The sequence below is a fragment of the Triturus cristatus genome, chromosome 4_1, assembly GCF_964204655.1.
Source record: "Triturus cristatus chromosome 4_1, aTriCri1.1, whole genome shotgun sequence".
Classification (NCBI taxonomy): domain Eukaryota; kingdom Metazoa; phylum Chordata; class Amphibia; order Caudata; family Salamandridae; genus Triturus; species Triturus cristatus.
Window position 1 is genome coordinate 824,813,980 of NC_140585.1, and position 17,692 is coordinate 824,831,671.

The following is a 17,692-nucleotide window of genomic DNA, read 5'->3' on the forward strand; positions in this document are numbered from 1 at the left end:
TGCAACCCCCCCTCCCCCCCACTCCCCCGAGGGGGTGCCCCAGTTGCACAACGAAGTGCTCAAAAGTGCACAAGATACAGAAGGACACACATTCCAAGCGTTAACCGCTAACGCCTGCTCGCTCCGCCTCCCAATCACTCCAGCCTGCACACACCACCGGTGCCTCTTAAAGTCTCCAATTACAAATATTAGCATATCTTTGGTACACAATCCTGTCCAGCTTTTGGGCAGGGGGGACGGCGTCCACCCGGAAAAACCTGGCAAAATAAGTGGGGGGACGCCGTCCACCCGTGTGGTACCCCGACTCGAGCCCTGGCCCCTCCGGATATTAAAGAATTCATGCTCCAGTCCCGCAATGCGTTCGTGCTCCCATCCAACCACATTCTCAAATTGAAGTGATCTGGCTGGAGCATGAGAACATTATCAACGTACAATACAGAAACAAGCATTGGCATAGCCAATAGGTCTCGCCTTTGGGACCTTATAAGTGTTTAGCCATGCAACAGTTGCATAACTAAATACTTATAAGGTCCCAAAAGCGAGACCTATTGGCTATGCAAAGCGGCCCTGCAGCCGCAAAAGTGAGAGTGATCGCCATTGCAATCACGATCAACCATCAAAGCGGCCGCGAAACCGAAAGTAATCGTGGTAAAGCGCGGCGCGTGCGCCCGCGCACATGCACTGTAGCTCTAGGCTGGCCTGGTAGCACTTTTTGGAGCCCTCTCAATAAGTCTCGCCAGACCAGCGCATGCACTTGGTCAGGCGAGACCTAAAAATAACAGTGACCAGCACTGCTTACCTGTACCTTGTAGCAGGACTTTTATTTTGTATTAAATCAGGGCTCTTGGTGAATTCAGGGCCCTTTTAGAAGCTGTATTTAGCAGTCGATGATAGCATGGCTGGCCTAACGTGGGTTCTTTAGTTGGAAGCTGATGGCGTAGGGTGTTGTGCTATCTTATGTGGCACCCCTGTTGTGTGCAACAAGGGCTGTCACACTCAGCACAGTTGTTGCCCCCGGCCCCACACTTTTCTGGGCCCCGCTCTGCCACTGGTAAATGTAGGAGAATAGATCACAAAAGCAGACGCTGCCTGCCTTTGCGATATATTTATGATGAGGCTGGTAACGCCAGTTGCCACGAGGTGGCGCCATATACTGAAGCTTCCTCTCAGTGTGCCCCAGGTCACAGTTTCTCTTTTGATCGAGACGCTGACACACTAGAGAGAGGTTTACACGGTTAGGGGCCCAGGTCCACAGAAGTCATGTGTGTAGTGTCACTGCACTCTAATTGCTCACAGTGATTGCAGGTGGACCTCCGTGTTTGGTTTTAGAGGTATCTACTTCTACTAGAGGTGTGGTGCAGCGGCCAGGGCGGCTGCCTCCGGAACATGGGGTGCTCACGGTTTGATCCCTGGCAGCAGGTTAGCCCAGCACCTAGTGACTCTGGGCAGTAGCTCGCTTAATCTTCCCGATGGCCCCCAGCGCCGGGACACCTCTCTGGAGGTAGCTGTGCGCTTTACAAATGCTGGAATTTCTATTTACTAAGACCGATGAGGAAAGAGTAGTGTGAGGTGCATAACGTCTGAGGCATGTCCTGCTCATGCCCCGATGAAAGGCGCTTCTCATATGTTTGCAGGTATGAAAACTGAGGACAAGGGGATCAGCTAGATAGGCTCAAGATGGCATCATATTTGGGTTGATAAGTGTGGGGCTTATGCCGCTCCTGGCGAACACATGATGTTCCGGGTTTACTTTGAGAGCTGTGACCCAGCCTCATTACTCCATTGGCTGCTTTGGCTTCATCATTGTCAGTCACTGGCTTGAGGCATTGTCAATCACGTCTTGGATTAGGCCACAGAAGCATTTTAGTCTCATGGTTTTTCTGTTGGTGCTCTGCAATATCCTTCCGTTTCTGCTGGAATGCCTGACGGACTACTTTATGTCAGAAATCAGTAGAGTTTGCCTAGTAGCACTGGGGAGTAATCGCCGATCAACAAAAAACATTTAAAGAAACGGATTCTACAGAAAAAGGGTCGCTTTTCTTTTGTAGCATTCCTTTTCAGATGATTTTGCTTGTGCTTTCGTATAATAGCTTTGATGTTTGTACGGTGCGCAAACATCTGTTCTGCATACCACCCACACATCAAAGCAATGCTTGTTCGTGGGGTAGGAATACAGGAACAGAACCCAGATCTTTTCATTTGACAGGTGTTAATATCTTCACCGTCTTCCATCCTCAGGCTGTGAGATAAAACCTTCAGATTGCTAGATCCATAGTTATGTTTTTTTACCTGGATTCAGCTAGAAACAATGATGGAGAGAGGGGTGGGGGTATTCAGCAGAATCCTCTTGAGTGACTGCATTAATACACCCTGCTGTACAAAGGCAGGCATCAATTCTCTCCTGTTTCAGCATCTTGGCTTTGGCTTGGGGGCTGTGCAAGTCTCGGCATATGGGACGCTGCCTTGGGCGAGCTGAGCTTACAATACATCAGATTAAATGACCTATGGAAGGAATGTTACTGCAAGGCATGGAGACAGCATGCTGGGGCAGAGAGAGAGAGAAAGTTTACCATCATGCACAGGAGTTCAGCCTATATCTGTCTCCTCTGCTGTGTATTTTTTGCACACTGATTTATGAATGGTTTGTCAGGGACAGCTCAAGCTGGGCATACATTTAACGTTCTAATGATCATTTCTCATACATGGAATGGAAACGGCGAACAGCTGTGACATATTTAGCACAACCCGACTGCAGGCGCACATGCTGCTACACGAGGCAACACTAATGCTGGAAGTCAACTCTGGGCCCTCTGTAGCAGAAAGGGACGTACAACTATAGTACTTGGGTACTCACACACATTCACAGCAGCACGCCTAGAAAGTCATGCCAGGCGCTGGTTCCTAGTCATGGTGGTGGGAATGCCATGCACCTATTCCCAAGGCTCTTACTCCTGAAGTGCTGAGTGGAATGGAGCCTCCAGTGCTAATGTACATTATCTTTTCCTACACAGAGAAACAATCTCATTGAGACAGCAACACCCACCCCAAACCCACAGCAAACCTCAGAGTGTTCCATTCACATCCTGGAAGGGGAATTACAATCTCTGACCATTTCCAGGCTAGAAAAGAACAGAGAGGAGCCAAGGCATTCTCAAAGGTCCAAGGTAAACCATGCCTTGGAATGCTAACTCCCCACCCCTTTTTTGTGGGATGTACTAGTGAACATTGTTCTGCACTTGTGTGTGAAAAATCCAAAGTAGTGAATGCATGTATGCCTGCCAGCAATCTCTCTGTGAAATCCTGGCAGACATACGAAATGTACTGCGATTATACTTTTAGAACCAAATTTACCTTTGCGAATAGGGCCCAGTAACTCCAGAGTAACTGTCAATGAATGGGGTAGCACACTGCGTATGTGCTTCCTTACAAAAGGGAATCTTTCGATGTTGCGGATTCTGGTTCAAGGCGTCATGGCTCATTGAGAACAAGTACTTACTATGTAGCCGTTTAGCCGTTTAGCATCACATTGCCCATTTATTCAATTTTATTTTAGTCCTACAAAAGGAAGAGAAGGCCAAGAACAGCAAACCTCTTTACACCAGCCTTGTTAGCACAGTGGTACTCATTGGCATGCCCAGGTTGTGAGGAGGCCTTTGAAGAAAGATTCTTTTGTTTCTTAAACCTGAGAGTGCCCCATGGATGCTTGTGAGATACATGATATAGTGAGTTCTTTTATTCAGGTAGAGGGGATAAGGCATGCCAGCTCTTTAGTGCTTGGGTCTCACTGGAGGGACGTAGAGGTCATTTACAGATTTAAAATGTCCATCTCAAGTTGTTGCAGCAGGGGGTGTGCTGAACAAGTATGTCTTCCCTGCCCTTATCAACATTTTGCCTGGTATGTGGAATATATGACTACAAACTTTGCCTGGATTGTCGTACCTCTATCTTCACATGCTCTTTTTAGCCCTAACAGGTAAAGTGTGTGCGTGTGCGTGTGTGTGTGTGCGGGGGAGGAGGGGGTGTTGAAGAGAGATTGAATCTTCCTGGTCCTTCTGCTTAAAATGTATTCCACTAATACAGGTATCCACTTCCGGTTCCCTGCAGGAGCCCAGACATGCGCTCCTGTTCCAGGAAGCTGTACTCACTTTTTTTTTTTTAACATGAATTCCCTCCTATGAGATACCAACAAAAATGTAATGACTTTAAATCAATTCCCAATGACAAATCTAAAATGTAGCTGCAGTTAATTGTTTCTGGTACCTCATATTGCTTTGTGAAAACTCAATAAGTACACAGAGATGACCTTTTCATTATGACCTTTTCTTAAAGCCACGGCAAATAGAAACATTGATTGACAGGATTTGGTGTTCCAATTACACAGCTCTTCTCTTTTTCATTAGCCTGATATGTCCGCAGTAGTGTCACCTTGCTTCCTGCAGGGGGAGCGCTGCTGTTGCACATTTTGAGCCGGGGAGTCATTGAAATAGACTGTGTTATTCTGAGGTGAATAACTTTACTAAGTGCAAAATACACGAAGTACACATTTCCGGGAATACGTGACAGAACCAAGGACCTGATGTACAAAACAATTTTGAGGTCACCAACTGTGCAATATCAAAGAGTTTGCAACTTAAAAAAGAACATTTTAAAATGTACAAAATCACTTATGAGTCACAAGTATTCTGGGCCATGAAAGAGGCATTCCCCCTTGTTTGGAGTTGCATGGAATGTATCAAGGCTTTGCAAAGGCATTTGCAATTGGAAGTCATTGATCAGGCACCACGGCTCCTCAAAGGGAGTTGTACCTGATTTGAAAATAGGATGCTGTTCTCATGGAACACCTTCCTCTTCGGGAGGCATGTCAGGCAGCTTCAAGGAGATCACTGGCCCACTGGACCGCTCTCTGATTACCCCAATGTGTTTCCAAGTGGGAAATATTTTCTTTTAGAAAGCAGCACCTGTCCTTTTAACTCCTTCCGTGCTCATGACGGAACCACGCCGTCATGAGCCACGGTTGCCGTGTGCTCATGACGGAGTGGTTCCGTCATGCTGCGGCCGTTGGCGGCCGCACCGCCCACGCGGCGCTAATTCCCCGCCTGTGCGGGCGATTAGCGCTGTGGGCGGAGTCATGACGGAACCACTCCGTCATGAGCACAGCCCAACCGTGGCTCATGACGGCGTGGCTCCGTCATGAGCAGCGGGCCACCGCGCTGCCCCCCCGCCCCTCCAGCGCTGCGGCGGAATTTCCGCCGCAGCGAAGGGGTTAAAAGGTGTCCTGTTTTGGAAAGCAAATGCAAGGGTGGTAGTCTGTTGTCCTTTGCTTGCCACCATCCCTGAATTTACAGCCATTCGTGGGGGGGCGCAAATTGCAACCTGCCTAATTAATATTCATTATGCAGGTCATTTTGTCACCATCTGCAAATGTAGACTTTGTGATGTGGCCTAGGCGATAGGTTGCATCACAAATTCAATACCAATTAGCAAAGTGCAGGGTGGGGAGAGGGAAGTGTATGGTAGGTGTAGGGGACACAAAGCATGTACATGGTGTGGACATTGAGCTGTGGCGTTATTTTGAGGAATTCATTCCATACTGCCTCTAAATTAAGCCGCAAGTCTCTAGAAGAGTCATAGATTTGACAATACTATGTTATGCTGCATCGAAGTCGCCATCCCTCTACTGTACCCTGGGGAAAACCCTTCTGTGCTTGCTATCGCTACCTTTATTGAGTTATGTTATATTATGTTATATTCATTTATTAAGTGCACAGTTACCTGAGGGTGTCTTGGCACTGGCTACAGAGTGAAAGAAGGAAATAAAAATGTGTGCTAAATTAAATAACTAGGTCTTGAGAGAAAGTTTACAAAGGAAGTAGCTTAAATAATGAACTGGAATGAAATTGAATTTTAGGCCTCTCAATCTCTTAATGCTTTTAGTCTCTTATCTGAAAACATTAAGAGTGCTTAGAAACAGGCTCTGTTGAGATAATTACCATAAAACATCATTGACAAAGACCACCCAATCAGATGTTTAACACACTGAAGTAAGCAGACACAAACACCCAACCTACAATAGGACATGGGACAGTGGGAACGTTTTAGCCATGGCACTACTGGGATTAAGATTTAATCATGGTTGACCACTTTGCCAAATTATGCTAGCTGTGATCTCTGTATTTAAAGTATGGGCAGGTTCCCCAGCACAGAAGCATTTCTTTGGTGAGAGTAGTCCGTGAGGCTCCCCATCTGAACCAATCACACTCAGTTGTGTAATGAGCAAGATGGAAACTATGGAACCAGGATGCTTGTTTTTTTAAATTAATCTGGGACCCCCTTTTGACAAATTCGGCTGATTTGGGTAATCACTTTCTGAACATATTCCGCAGCTCCTTTTTTATTTTTTACAGACATTTGAAAAACGTATATCAAATCAAACACTGGGCAGTAAGGATGCGATAAAAAAACAGGGCTGTAACCCAACAATCATCCGATTTTACCCTTGGGGAGAGAACACCCAGTATCGTAGTCCACTTGTGTTGCAAAGTCCCCCCCATTTTTTGCTGACTGGTACTGGTGGTAACAGACTGACTGACTCTGGGCTCTGCCTAACCAGGCCAGGGCCAGTGATGTGCTGAAAAAACACTTCGAATACAGTGAAAACACCTACATACACTAGGGTAAGCTATGGGTTAGGGTACCTCTTTGATTGGCATGACCTTCTCCCATAAGGCGTTAGTACATAATAGGGCACAGGGATTGAAACTACATTTAAGTCCCTAGTATATAATAGGGCATGGCAGTTTAGAGGCCAGCAGCCTTTTTTACCCTTGAATGTGTGCACTGCGGAGACATGAGGTCAGTTTAAAAGCAGCCCTGTTTTGTAGATCTTGTCCAAACTCGACTTTAGTGTTTGGGGCACTTAAACATTAATACACTACAATGGTTTGGCATATTAGGTACCCTCAGGGTCTCCCCTAGGTGTTCTAGTGGTTGGGGGGGGGGGGCAAGTATTTAAAAGGAGGACCCTTAGAAAAAGAAGTTTTATATGCCTTGGGTTTAGTGAAATGACACATTTCAACACCCCCCATTGTAGGAAAGTGCTTCACAAAATCAACTTTTGTGCTAGGAGCACTTTGGAGTGAGGAACTGCAATATTTCTGCATATTCAGACCCCCTAAGGTCTCCCTCAGGTGTTCCAGGGGTGTGGGGTCCTGTAGATATAGGCAGGGTCCGTATAAAAGCCCTGATGTTGGAAACATTCCCAGTTCATTTTCCCCATTGCAGATCCCCAGCCACATAGGTTAATAGGACAAGAAATTATTAAATAATAACAAACGTCAAGGATGTCATAAAAATATCTTTCAAGGACTTCGTAAGAAGGTATTTATAAATCCAACAATATGCTATTGTAGTATTTATCCCAAAATGTACAGACAAGAAGTTATAAGACTTTCTTATCTGTAAGCCAAAATTCAGCCTTCCAGTGATCTGTCCTGATTGGTCAGAGTTAAGTGGAAAAGCCAGGCTGCTTTGATAAGGTAATAAGTAGCCCCCAGGGTTAGAGAGTCATTCTGGGAGGGCAGGGTTCTGCCACATAGGAATGCCAGAGCAGGGGGAGGTGTTGTAAACAATAATCTTCAATAAAAGGAGTAAACAGGCAGGAGAAGCCAGTTTCATTTACACCTCAATTCTTTGAATCCAGCCAGCTGACAGGACTAAGGAAGGAATGAGCGGATGCAAGGGCGAGGGACAATATGGAGATGAACCATCCTGAAGATTTGCTTAGCCAGTTCTTGTCTCTCTGCTGAAAAATCAACCATGTTGAATTTTGAAGAAATTGTGCTCTCTTTGGCAGACTATAGGGCCACATTTTGGAGGATATGGTCATACTCTGGGGTGTCCCCCTGCACCTCATTGGACAGGAGTGCTCTCTTTCTTGACCCAGAGAACTTGGAATAAGTATTTAAGAGGGGCAGAGCCTCTCAGATCTGCTGCTTGAAACAAGAAGAAGGGTCCATGCTGAGAAGTTTGATTTGAACCAACCAGGCCCTGCACTCTGACTGACTGCGCCTGCAGCACAATCTGGAACTGCAGCCTTGTGGATCTACCTTGCTTCAGAAGGACTAAAGAGTGGACCCCTTGCAAGCTACAGGTTAACAGAGCTCACTTGGACCATCACCACCAAGAGTCCCCAGCCTGGAGTACTACCAGTGGCTTTGTAAGGGGTTTTTCTAAGGGTATTGTGGGAATTGAAGTCCCAAACTTTCAAGGACCATCTTAGAGGTTCCAGTCCCCTGGAGTACGTTTTGGACACTTTGGGACCCTCAAAGGAACTTCAGAAAGAAGTTACAGAAATTTGAAGAACTTTGGAGTAACTTTGGAAAAAATCTCCATAAGTAGACCGACCTGGCCAGCCAAGCCGGCGACCCTCAATCGATAGCAGGCCAGCCGTCCAGGTTCACCCCGCAGAAAAGCTCCGGAGGTCTGACTTCTAGAGTTTGACTGGGAGTTAGCTGAAACCCGAGCTGGCAAACCCTCACCGAAGCCAGCCTGGTGAAGAGCAGCGGGTGACCCTTGAAGAAAATGCTCCATAAAAGTTTCTAAGTCCGAATTTAGGAGAGGTGACCAGGACCAACTACAAAAGTGAAGCTGCCCACCTTCAACCGCGAGCCGGTTTGATTCTCTGGTTCGTCCCACTGGAAAGTTCCGTAGATCAGACGTCCACGAGTTTGACCTGGAACTTGTCGCAAGGCAAGCCGGCGAACCCTCACCGAATCTGGAGTGGCTGAGAGTTTCGAGGGACCCCGGGAAGAAAAGCCCCAGAAAAGTTTCAAAGTCAGAAGGTAAAAAACTTTGAATGAGACCTACCGCAAGGGGAAACAGCGCAGAGCTCCATCGTGGTCAGCCTGAAAATTTTACTTTTTCCTGGTCTAGAGTGACCAGATGTCCCAATAGGCACTAATAGGCTTCAATGTGCATATAGTGCTGAAGCTTTAAAAATTCATATTTCCATTTCCCTACATTGGATATTTTTTGTTTTGGTGTCATTTTAAAGATGAAAATATTTCTTATTTTTATAAATTGGTGTTGGATTGTTATTTTGTGTTGTGTCTTAATTATTTACCGAATTGGTGTTTCTAAATGCTTTACATACCTGTCTTTGAATTGAAGTCTACCTGCTTGCACCCAAGCTACCAAGGGCTGAGCATAGGAATAATTTTATAAGACCTAATCTGAGCCCTGTATTGTGTTAGTGGTTTTATCGCCAGTGGAAGATGCATATTTACCACTACTAATATTCCACTTTCCAACATCTTGCTAAAATATAAAGCAGCAAGAAAGTTATGACTCTTAAAGGAAGGAGCTCTGCACTGTGTTGAAGGCACTCCTACTTCAGCAATTTGTTTGATGGTAGATCATATCCTTTCCATGCCTCTTAACCTCTTCAGTGCCCATGACGAGATAGTCTCGTCATGGAGCACGGTTGCGCTGTGCCCATGACGAGACTATCTCGTCATGAACCCCACCCACTAGTGCAACGCCCGGCACAGGAGGGGGAAAGGGCGTGGCACTGAAGGGGTTAATTGCCAGTATGTGATACAGGTGGGGGAGCATCTGAACACTCGAGCCTCGCTAGAGCTGGATGACTTGCTCAGGCTCAGCTCGAAGTTCTCTTAGATCCTCGAGTCCAAAATGAGCCAAGGCTTCATTTGGCTTTGGTTTGTCACCTACACTGTACCCTCATGCACCAAGAAAACAATTCACAATTGATCTAAAGCAAGAAAGCGAAAGAGATTCTCATCTAGTGGCTCATTTGCTCAATGTGAAACCAACAAACCTGGGACCAAGCCAGGGTTTCCCAATTGAGAAAAGGGTCTAATCCTAGACAATTGTTTCATTCCACTTTACCTCATTTTGCTTCATGATAACATATGAGTGTTGTTCCATGCACAATAACCACCTTGGCTGCCCAGAGGGTGCACATGACAAATGTTTGTCTCTTGGTTCACTAATGGCATTGCTGTCAGGGTGGTGAGTGGAAGTCATGCATGTTTCTATGTACTTGTCCGAAAATGAATAACAAAAACAAGGTCTTAAAAGTATTATTAAAAAAACAATAATCATAAATTTAACATAAGGTAATTCATACAATCATAAGAAGAAGAGAAGTATAACCCAAAGTGGATTGCCACAATATATTCAATATTTAATAAATTCATTTTTTAAGCAGCATTGAAAAAGTGTTCAAACTGCAATGTGCAAAGAACATGCTCTAAAAAGTGCAAGCGGCCAAAGAACATTAGACAGAACAATGAAAAACAGCAAAAATAAATATTATTATAACAATGTTTTTAAAATGAATCATAATTCAACTAAATTCTGTTGTTATAAAAAGATAATCCACTTATTTTCCAGCTGATATATTGTCGACGACATTTTGACCTTTACATGATTCAACTGGACCAGACAATAATGAAACATCAGAAAAAGGAAACGGCTGCAAAGCCAGTACTTGGTTGTTGAATAAAGAGAGTGCAGCATCTAATAGGGGCTCATAGGTCGCCCGAAAGTAAAAGATGTAAGCTTTATCGAATGAATTACAAGTGGAAAGCTGCTGCATCCGGGAGCAAAGGACACTTTTTAGGTCGAGCATCCGCATGCATGCGCTGTCTGCCAGACCTTCTGTAATCACTCCACAGGAGTGAAAATTACAGTTGCTACTTGCAATTGGCTGGCAGCTCCATCGCTGCTCCTTATTGGCCGGTGCTCCCGATAAATCACTTCCGTTTTGAAAACCAGGAGCACCGGCCAATTCCAGTTTTGTTACACCGTAGGTTACTTAGGGTCTATTTTCTTCTTTATGTTTACTTTTCGCCGCCATTCGCAACTGCTTGTTATTATTATCAGCAGCCCCTTTTCAGAGGTAAGTGCCGACTAATGAAGCCTTTCTGTCATTTTTAAAAATTATTACGACATATTGCCTTTATTTTCATGCATCGCTTTTGTAGCCTTTTAATCCGCTCGAGAGACGAGGGCGCTGTACTGGAGCTTGAATGCAGAGAAGGGCTTTGGAATGTTGATTGCATCTCTACGGGGCCTGGTCATTTCATTTGCCAGTACTTGGATGAAGTCGCTTTGGTAAGGACACTTTCGTTGTAGGTCTAGCTCGAAATAACTGTAGCAATTTGTTTCTATTTTTATTTTATCATATGAACGCTGGCATTTTGGCCATTTGTGTCCAGTGCTTTTGCCCTCACAAAATACACCACAGCGGTGGTTACAGCTTCCATCACTGCTGTAACCTCAGCAGGGTCCCCGGGCAGAAGGTGCAGCAACCACAGAGTGCACAGTAGTAACAGCCACTGGTAATTAATATGACCAAATAACAGTCCTCTTTGTAATGTGCCCCTCCGGGAGTAGAACAACTATACTCAATGCCAGGTCCAGTCCAGTCAAACTGCTAGAACCCTATTCCTGACCGGGAGCACTTACAGCATTAACTGCTTTTAGGCTTGTCAGGGTCTCCTCATGGAGGTGCAACTTGATTTCTGTGGCACTGCAGGCAGACATGGGACTGACGGCAAATCATACTAATTGCCCCAGAAAAACAAGCTATTGTTAGCGAATGCCAGTAAGTCTGGGTTTATTTTGAGAACCTAAGGAGAGACATTCAGAAAGACGCAGATTGTGCCTCCCTATGCAAAGCACACTTTTCCGTGTCCTTTTTTAAAAATTTCTTCTTAGGCAACCCTGTGATGCCATGCAGGAGGTTACAGAATGACATGACAAAGTCTGTGTAAATGCTTAGGTTTGTGCGTGTTGGCACATTAAGGCCAGACCTGATGGTTTTGCCGATGCTTGTTATGCTTTAGAATACTTCTGAACCATTCATACATGGTTTCATCTCCCTCCCCCCAAAACCACCTGCTGCAGAGTAGACCAAACATTGCATCATGCTAAAATCAAAACCCATGGCCTCTGCCATCTTTCATGTTGTGTTCAGCGTTTCATTTTACTGTAGGTTATGGACGTTTAGTATTTTGGCACTACACTGTGGAACCTTTCTGTTCCTGACTTTTTTGTTGTTGCATTTTATCTTGTAACTTATTCTTCTCTAAAGTGTATTACACACATTTGTCTAAAAAAGTGATTATTATGGTTTGCAGTAGCCCCTTGCCAGACTATATTAAATTAAAATGGACTTGTCTTCATCTCTCTAACATTTTGCACAAGCTTCATCCAGTAGTGAGTGACTTATTGTCAAGAATTGTATCCAAGAAGAATGCATTATGTGGTGTTGAAAATGAGAAAAGAGGAAGTTTAAAGCAAAGTGTCTGACCATAATTGATTCCTAAAAAAACAATAAGTTACTTGTAACTGCGTGTAATCAATTTGTCATTAGTCTTCGTTTGGAGGCAGTGGATAGATACAGGAGGTTGTACTGTGTAAGGGTTTATTTATTCATCAATCATTTATTGAAGTTTGTTAAACAAAAAATGTCAGTTTGAAGAGAGTGGTTGTTTATAGGTATTAGTAGGCTAAAACTCTAAATTAATTTAAAATTAATTTTCCCTCTGCCTTTTATTTATATGTTTTGAAAACCCACAAGCGGTGCTTAAACATGCACTTTGTACTTGTAGTCCTTGCTTACGAGAAGCAAGGTAAAGCTTCTCGTATGCAACGACAAAGTCCGTGTTTACGCACCGATTCAGGTTTTCAAAACACATAAATAAAAGGCACTGTCATTTACAAAGCCAACAGCTCAAACTCTAGCAAATACGAGACCTATTGCATTGCAAATGCTTGTTTTGTTATTATCTCTACCCAGGCCCCTTGAGGGTTTATGAGGGACTCCTGTTTTTTATAAGCTTGCTTGAAAAATGTCACTTTAAAAAATGCCTCTCAGTGCAGTGATAGAATCTGATGTACTAAAGTGACATGCTTCCCTATGTAAAAGCAATACACGTGTTGGAATTTTTGAAGATCCTTTTTCATATTGTTTATATGTTTGTTGCACAATGTCTTTAAAAATGACGGAGGCATCCTTATTTGCTTCTTTTCCTTTACTCCAGTTAACATAAAAAAATACCTGCTTATTTAACAGCTTTCCGATTGTTATAGCTCAGTCAAGTGAACAGAATCCCAGAGCTTCAGTTCACCGCAGGGGCCTGCATTTAAAGCTCAAAGGGGCCACAAGTGGCAGCAGGGCCCTACTTTGTGTATTACTGCCCTAGGAGATGGCAATTCTAGTTCTCTCAAATCGTCAGATGTGAAGTATTCAGCCATTACTGGCTATATATCCCAGCCCTCAAAATGAGATCTCTCCAATGATGTTATTCAGTTCGTAGAATGGTGATCTCCCTGTGGCACCCCTTGTGATTCCAGTGCCGGAGTTTGCGCCAATCATCTTCTTAATCTTTTGTTACATCAAAGAGGACTCACCATTTAGACATTCTACTTGTGCCCCTTCCTTTGCTATGGTATGCCCTCCATTTCACAGGGCCATAGCCAAACAAGTAGGTCAGAGCTAGTAAGGAAGTTGATGCCAGAGCGCCAGGCATATCTAGCATGGTTATTTTTGCATCAGGTGTTGGTGCCAACAGAAACATTTCTCCTGCAAACCCTATGTAGAACATAATACCTTCAGAGTTTAGGAGGCCTGAGCCGCCTCGACTAAGGCCCTCTTTATGAGTGGTCTGTTAAAATCACAGTTATTTTCCCCCCATAGAATTGCCATTACCGGAGGTCTTTTCAATCCTGGGGTGGGGAAATAACAGAGTTTATGAGATTTTTTAGATTAGGATGCAGGAATTAGTATTTATGAGTTGATTACCACATTTCTTCCTCAAACTCTCCATGTGACCCAATAATTTTGATGGGCCCAGTTACTTCTGTGTCTGAACACATCTAAAGTCATGGGCCACGCATAATGAGATTTTTAGAGGAAAAATTGACAGTGAGTGCACACAGCATTTTTTAGGTTCTCCAGAATGAAAAAGAAAAAGGAAGAATGGTGGGCTGGTGGGTGTGTTCTCCCAAATAGATGGACCTCCTAAAACTAATAGCATGGTAATAGAGAAACCTGGAAATCAATACACTGTTTTAGAAACAAAATTACTAAAGGATGATCTAGACTTTGGAAGATATTACTCCATCCGTCAGAGTGGCGAAGGGCATTATGTCAAAGGACATCACCTCCAGCACCCTGATGGACTATTAAAATGTAATCTTCTTTGATCTTCTAAATTTAGAGATCACCACTGACACAGCTGTGATCTCTGTACATCAACAGGAACTGTGGTCATGGCCTTTCTTGTCAATTTACAAAACATATGGTGGACAGTCACCATCTGTTTTTGATGGCCGGCCACCAAACTTTTACCAAAGTTTTATTTTTCAGAAACAAGTTCCAAAAGGGGGAGTTTATTACTGAAAAACAACAAACTAATGACCCCTACACCCAGGGAGTTTTTGCCCTTGGTGTGGAGGTCATTATTTGTTTTTTTATCCCTCGCCGTCAGGTATAACTGGGTGCTGTCAGACATAAATGGACTTCACACTGTTCACCCTATTTCGTCAGGGCATCAGATGAAGCTTTCTAACAGGGGCTCTGTGATGGAAAGGTGATGGTTCTCTCGATCCTAAATAGGGCACCGTAATTTTGGCAAGCAAGGTACTCAGTTGCGTTTGTAATGGATTACCCTGTCTGCCAAATTGTAGATCAGGTTAAATATATTTAGTAAGCCTGTAGCGAGACAAACAAGGATTTGTACACAAACATGTACAATTTTTTATAATGACTATGGAAATCTAAAAGAAATATAAATTCCGCCTCATACATTAATGAAGTCATTGTGTGCTAAGCTGGTGTCTACAGTAAAGGTCTATCACCAAGGATGGGGGTGCTCGCTATTGATTGGGTAGTTTCCCTCGCATAATCCTTAACTGAATAGAATAGCTGGTAAAAGGGAAACAGCTGAGATCATCTTGAAACTCCGGTGCATAGCTTCTCAATGTGATATGATCTCGGTCATTTTTTAGGTTAAGCTTCAATTTTATAAGTAGATCCCTAGGAAAGGATGATTAAACGCATGCTGATTAGCACACCAACGTTTACTAGTAGCCCCGTTTTACATAAAATGGGGAAATCTATAAAGAAAGAAGGGAAGGTGGGAGTGAGGGGTGACAGTTTTAAACTTGTTTAACAGCAACACGGTGGCAGCATAGTGTATGGAGGACTACCTAAAATGGATCATGGGAAGAAAGCGTGACTGTGGCAAACCCTCATTCAAACTATAATTGTGCCTTGAGATGCGTAGGTGTAGCATCAAGTCAAAATCATTTCAAGTTGTGTGAAAGCTTCACTCTGCAAAGGATCCCTATTCTTATGAACACAAAAAGTAATTCCGCAACTCAGGATGCTTCTGGCCATCCTATTTCATAATTCTCATCTGTTTTGTACTGTTAAAGAAGCAGCATCAACTGCAACTACATCATAGCTATCAACTCCCCTGCCTTTTGCTTTTTGTCCTAATTCACCTAAATGTCAAAGGTTACAGAAGTGACAACAAACACCCTGTGACCTCAATAACACCACAGGAATTAGCAACATGTAACCTTTGACATTGAATCCTAGGACACACTGGCGTAACAAAACTTGAGTGGGCCCACCCCTGCAAGGTACGTGGAGGGGCTCCCTCCGGACCCATTAAGGAGCTCTATGAAAAGAGTACTGTGCTGAAGGGGCCCCCTGGAACTTGGGGGACCCCCGCACCACAGGGACTGCGGGGGCCTATATTACGCCACTGCCAGGACATGATGTTACACAACCTTGATCCTGATGACACCACAATAATTTATGTCACTGAAGCCGCATGTATAACTCATAGAGAAAATGTATTGATAAATCGTAGGCGGATTCACAAAGAAGAGATTTAAACAAAACAATAGTCATGCCTGTGGTATTAATCCACACGGCCAATATTCTGAATATGAACAATGTTATTGGTTTGATTTTCTCCTAATCATTGTAAAAACGTTTTGATTCATGATCACTTGTAATGAACTATCACACTTAGGTGCCGATTCCGATCCGGGTGGGAAAGCACTCCGACCAAGCCAGATCCAGAGTGTTTTCCGACCAAGCCGGAGTCCTGCAGTCCGACCGACCGAGTACGATGCGCCGTATGCTGCCAGACTCAGTTCGGTCGGACTCCCATAGAAGCCAATGGGAGCCGGTCGTACGACGCGTACATGGGCTCCCATTGACTGAATGGGTAAGTCTCGCGCAAGAGCACCCCCTACAGTGGGTACGCGTCGGTGCCATCCGCACCATACATGCCTGTGTTGGGTGGACCCTTGGATCTCCCCCTGTGTCCGAGTCGTAGGGCTGCGGGTGACAGGGGGTCCGACGCAGATCTCCATAGGCAACCACCCTGACGTTTTGTGAGCCGGATAGTCCGGCTTGCACAGGCTGTCCGACGCGTGCATCGTACTGGCTCGGTCATAAATCGCATCCATTGCACGCCACGGTTAGCTTCCGACCGAGACGTACGGAGCGGTTCGGACCCAGGAACGACTCGGTCAGTGAATTTCACGTAGCTCGCTCGTACAGCTGTACGAGTCGGGCGGAAAACACGCGTACGGCTCATAGTTTTTCCGGCCAGATCGCGTTCGGTGCCCTTCCGACCCGGATCGGAATCGGACCCTTAGTAAATAGAAGTATAGATGTGAGTAATTTGTTAAAATTTGTTGAGTGTGGCCTAGAGACAGCTTTGCCTGTTCCCTGGCCCTCATCTAATGATAAACAGTCATAATTACCTAGATAGATTGGCTTTGGACCTACTATTTTCATCTATTGGTGTGTTCAGCAGACTATCACATTTTGCTTATATCTTTGGCAGTGTACAGCATAGAGAAATAGGTCAGCCCACGTCATCCATTGGCAACCTTATACTGTAAATACCTATAAACATATGCACATCTGCCTAAAAAGAAGTGCACATCAGTGCCAGGGATGGTTGGCCAATATTTTACTTTTCCAATGCGTTTTTTCTTTCCATTATATACCCTTTTTTTGTTTTTAGTCACCCTTGCCTGTTTAAATCGTGCCTTCAAGGTACAGTAATTCAGTGCCATTAGTGCCTTTTTTTGTGCCAGTATGAAGAATATTTTCCGTGACATGCATTAAAGTTACAAATTATTTCTATACCTGTTGTAAGTACAGTTGCATGTTGGAAAAGACTACGGTTCAATTAACATTTAAAACTATTATGGCAAGCTTATGGTGCTAGATTTTATTTTTTTGGCAAAATTTTCTTTATTGAAGTTTGCACAGAGTCAATAATTGCATTACATTAATACCTGTCCACTTCAGCAGATACAGTACAGCTAATACATTGAACAGTATCCCTCTGGTGAGGGGATAGTGTTAGTACAGCATTGATGCAAATTGAAATTGGTTTCTTGTTAATATACTCTGTAAAACATTTCCCCCCTTAATTCCCCTCCCCATGTAGAAAACTCTATTATGAACAAAAAATAAATAAAGCAAAGAGAAGAAAAAGGAATAGGTGTATGATTGTTATAATTTGACTTATAGCAATGGTGTTGACTGGAATAATTCTCTCAAAGTGGCTAAATAAATGGAGAGGTTACCTGTATGGGGCATAGGGGGCACCATTTCCGCCTCTCA

The 17,692-nt window shown here is 44.1% G+C and overlaps 1 protein-coding gene across 3 annotated transcripts in view; it reads right to left on the bottom strand.

Moving 5' to 3' along the window:
* CELF2 (CUGBP Elav-like family member 2) overlaps positions 1 to 17,692 on the bottom strand; it is a 1,172,172-nt gene that overhangs the window by 707,623 nt on the left and 446,857 nt on the right. The window lies entirely within an intron of this gene.